Raw genomic sequence first — 5058 nt, 5'->3', positions numbered from 1 at the left:
TTAGCTTTCTTTTCCTTATGTTCTATCTCTTGCTGATTAGGACTGGCACTGTGTAAGCCGTGGGGGATAAGTGCCGGTTTTCAAAAGTTCCACCTATCATCTCGCTTCTCCTCGAAAATAATTAGCTTGTTTGTTAGCCATAAAGAAGTGAATGTGGTTTTTCTAAATGTCAATTCTTGTAAATAGAAAAATAAACAATTTAACTGATAACAATCCATAATACTTGCAACCCCCACCCCTCACCCATTTTTTTTTGCTGTGAATTGCAATCAGCTTTTTAAGCCACGCATGCACCTTGCTGGCACACATTGCAACAAACAACAGTGCACACCTCACTCAACTGCAACAGATTTAATTACTTGCATCCATTACTGCAAAACTGTTCATTAAATTGACAACTTGCTTCCCTCTTACATGAGTCACTTGCACACAGAAGTAGTTTCTTAAACAAGAACAAGAGGAGAAAGAACAACAACCCCCAATTGAAGCTGTACACTGATAATTTGACATTAATATCTCTTGTGCTTTAAAAGCAAAAAAACTAAATCTATTTTACTTTATATACTCGCACAAGGTACACATGTCACATAAATTATAAATTATTCAAATAACTTCATACATACGAATCATTCATTAATCGTGCAATATGTAAATTAATCTCATAAATATATAATTCAAATTTAATCAGCATGTTAAAGGAATGAATGAGTTGAAGGAAAGAGAGATTTTCAACGTAGCTTGGAGACAATGTGGGATTTGAAGGATCTTGAGCTCTCTGGGGGAAAAAAGGGAGAAGATGTTGCATGCAAGGAGGATTGAGGAGTTCAAACCACTGAAACATACAATCTGCATAAATTTTCATCCTCGCCTTCACCACAAAATATTCCATATTCAAGGCACACAAAATCCTCTGCTTTGCCCAACTGACTCATTCCAAAACATTCACAAGGTTTTAAAGCTTGTGAGAGATGACAGCATTCTGTTGGACACCGATTATTAATTACATATGTGGTTACCACAGCAACGCCCCCCCCCCAAAAAAAAAAGATATATAAATATATGGGAAATTGGTGGTTACTGTGTTGGAAAATATAAATGCTAATTGTATGTGGAAAACCCACAATGCATCACAAAGTAATTAGCTGCAGACACGCGCGTAAATGAGGGAGCGTGCAAATTGCCTGTCAGCAGTGACATAACATTCCCTGATCCAAGACTTTCTCTTGTCCTTCCGTTTTTGCTGTCTATTCGTGAAAATAAATGCAGCATGCACCTTAACGCACAGCTGTCACACGTTAAACACGATTGTGATATGAAATAAATCAGAGAGAATACAGAACTGTCATTGGATTGCAATTTTTATTTGGATTTCTTTTTCTTTTATCAGGCAATATTATCATAATTGAATTGCCATCAAAACTGAGCATCAAAATTTGCTCAAATAAAGAACATTCGTTTAGGGTAATAAATATATTACAAAGCTGGAGTAATCAGTACAAATATATATATATGTAAATATGTCCTGTATATTGTTTCGACTATGGGGTCAATGGAGGAATTTAATGGGGAATATAACATTGTGTAGAGTTGCTTGTCCGTGGACGTGTAGGAGGCATCTCAATGTAACTAAGTAGGGAACCTGTGAGCTTAAGTGTTACGTGTCACCACACGTGGGGTGGTGTGGTGTTAATTAGACAAGGGAGTAATAATAAGTTCCCCAGTTTGTGGTTTCCCTCTCTGACTTTTCCCTATGTTTTTATATTTCAAGATAAGCAATAAAGGTGGGGAACACGTTCCTAAAACCACAACAAGCGGGCAGAAAGCTCCGCTGTGAAAGGGTGACAACAGGCGAAGTAATGCCCCCGAGACTGATTGATGGGCGTGATGTCAGAAGCGAGCTGAGCAGGCAGAAGCCCCGCCTTCCCAGGTTTTGTGTGAATAGGCCACGCCCCAGAAGCGAAGGATATTTTAGGTGTGATCGAGAGGAAGGTCAGGCTGGCACATTTTGAGAGGCATCAGACTCAGTAGGCTGGCACATTTTGAGTGGCATCGGATTCAGTAGGCTGGCACATTTTGAGAGGCATCAGATTTAAAAGGCTGGCACATTTTGAGTGGCATCGGATTCAGTAGGCTGGCACATTTTGAGTGGCATCGGATTCAGTAGGCTGGCACATTATGAGAGGCATCAGATTTAATAGGCTGGCACATTTTGAGTGGCATCGGATTCAGTAGGCTGGCACATTTTGAGTGGCATCAGATTCAGTAGGCTCATGCATTTGTGGAGAGCCATGATCAGAGTGGAGGTACTTTGTGGATTTGGAGAGGTGGGAGTTCAGAGTGAGCGCAAGTAATGAGGAGGATGGCATGATCCTTGTCGTCGTGCCATTGCGGCCCCTTCCAGCATGCATTAATATCAGTCTCGGTTATTAGCTTTTATGGGAGAAGCTTTGCCATCCATCTAGGTAGGGGTTAAACCCACTGGAAACAACAATATATATATATATATATATATATATATATATATATATATATATATATATATATATATATATATATATATATATATATATATATATATATATATTGTTGCGGATTTCGCGCCCGCCGGCGTGCTGACGGCCACGTAACTCGAATCGCGGCACGTCGCCCACCGGACGGACAATCCAGTCGTGACCCTCTCGGACTAACGCCGGGAACCAGTCACGGGTGGACCTTTCGGTCTCACCGCGATCGAGCGAATCAGCCCCCGCGTGGGATAGGGTTGCTCGCCGAATTCGACCTACCTAAGTACCCACGTGGAGGGTAGACCGGGCGATCGCACCTCGCCGCAGGTCGACTTCGGACACGGGCCACTTAAGCGACCCGTTCCGTACTATCAGAATAACCGAGCGGTGTTATCGTCGACCTCGACGGTTCGATTAATTATCGGGCGTATTCAGCCCACTACCAACCCTTTACGTGAAGCAAGATGGGGATTCAATGGGAGAAATGACGAAGCGAAGCGGGAAACAGTTCAACATAAAGCACATTTATTCGCGGCACACGGGAAGCACACATATTCAATTCCACCAAAAGCACACAGAAAAGACACAATGTAATTTACACAAAAAGCAAATGTAAAAGCGAAAACACAATGCAGAGCTAATACCGACTACCGAGCACACGGCAACACTTATACAATTCTACTTCACAGACGGCGCCGACAACACATACCCAAAACCAAGGAAAAGAAATACCCTCAAGGATGAGGCGGGCCTGAGGCCGAGACCGGGTCGTGCCTACCCGTCTGGTGATGAGACGCGGAGCGGCGATGGCGCCTCAACTCCGCGGGCCTCGCGGACAGTGTCTGGTAGGGGGTGGGAAAGGGGCCCCCTTGGTCGCACTATCTCAGCGCGGGGGGAAACAGGAGGGGGTTGCTGATGCTCGGGGTATAGAGGATCTTTATTATCCCGCGACGAGCGTCTCCACCAAGGCCAGGTCGCGCTGTCGGCCTCCCTCGGGTGCAGCTCCCTGCACGACGCGAGCACCCCCTCGTCTGGTGTCGCCGCCTTTCCACAGCTCGTCCCCTCCGTTCCGACTCCAACGCACACGACGAGCAGCTCCACCGCCCGCGAAGTCTTGACTCTTTGTTTCCGACTCTCCAACTCTCCTACTCTCCGCCTCTGGACTCTCCTACTCTCCGCCTCTGGACTCTCCTACTCTCCGCTCTTCGCCTCTGGACTCTCTTCTCACTTCTTCTCCTCCTCTGGACTCTCCTGACTCTGCTCTTCTGACTGACGAACACGGTCCTTTTATCCCCCCGTAGCTTCGCCTTTGACCCCCTCCCTTTGACCTTTCACCTCGCTCCCCATTGGCCCGAGAAAAAGTGGGCGTGAAGGCTTTTTGATCCATAAATTTGCATATATCGATCGCCCTGGGGCGGGGCCACCCGCCCCTCGCTCACCGATTGGACGGCAAAAAGTGGGCGTGTGTCGTTTTTGATCCGTTTTTGAAGCACAAAATCCGTGATTTTGTACATGCTGTTCGACGCGCGCCCTGCACGAGTCCAACACCGGTACCCACAGCGGGGCAAGAACGGTGGCGATGCTACGGTTGCGAGGTGTGACGTGAAGGTCGTGGCGGTTGTGGTGAAGCGGCGTTGTGGTTGGTGGTTGATGTTGTGATTGTGGTGGTAATCATGGCGGTTGGTCCAAATTAAAGATAGTAAAAGAAAAACGGCTATCCTGAAGAGTGGCAGCACGCATAAATGACATGTATTCCCACTAGACAACGGGTTTGGGCCTAACTACACATATACTTGCCGAGATACCTCACCTAAGGGACCTGAATGGTGGTTTGCGAATTTGGTAACCACAACAATATATATACATATATATATATATATATATATATATATATATATATATATATATATATATATATATATATTGTTGTGGCTTCTCACCTATTCAGCGTGCAGGACGACCGCGTCAGCCCAATCGCGGCCGCATGCGCCCACCGAACGAGCAAACCTAGTCGCAGCTTTCGGATCAATGCCGAAATCCAGCTACGGGTGTGTTTTTAATCACACCGTAAATCAGCCAACTATTCTGTCCACGCGCGAAAGGGTCCGATCGCCGAATTGTCGATTTACCTAAATATGCGTGCAGACAGAAAGGCCGGGGATTTACAACTCGACGAGACCTCTACGGATACGAGCCGTTGTACGCAGCTCGCACCGTTTGCGATTTTCCGAGCAGTTGTATATCGCCAAGCCCCGCCAGATCCGATTACTTTATTGGCTATTAACAGCCAGCTAATATCCCATACGTAATAATGGCAGTCAATGACAGGAAAGGACGCAACAAACAGGTGAACATTTAAACAATGACATTTATTCACACACGTATTCAAGCATTGAATGGGGGAATGGGGACAGGACACGAGCAGACCAAAGACCTACAACCGTTCTATTATTTCTGTACACAGTCACTTAACAGTTCACTACTTCACGGACATGGCGCCACAGCTTTCATGCAAGAAACCCCAGGAAAAGGAGAGGTAAGAATAGGGCCCGCA

The 5058-nt window shown here is 45.7% G+C and overlaps 1 long non-coding RNA gene across 1 annotated transcript in view; it reads right to left on the bottom strand.

Annotated features, from left to right (window-relative positions):
- Window positions 1-336: 336 nt before the first annotated feature.
- The window catches only part of LOC147017060 (uncharacterized), a 33339-nt gene continuing 28617 nt past the window's right edge, over window positions 337-5058 (bottom strand). The window contains exon 2 of the long non-coding RNA XR_015049321.1: window positions 337-775. This is a non-coding gene — a long non-coding RNA (uncharacterized LOC147017060). The remainder of the gene's footprint in view (window positions 776-5058) is intronic.

Source organism: Eptatretus burgeri, chromosome 11 (genome assembly GCF_056783735.1).
Source record: "Eptatretus burgeri isolate ZD-2024b chromosome 11, Ebu_testis_v1, whole genome shotgun sequence".
NCBI lineage: Eukaryota > Metazoa > Chordata > Myxini > Myxiniformes > Myxinidae > Eptatretus > Eptatretus burgeri.
This window is presented reverse-complemented; position numbering and strand designations above follow the sequence as displayed.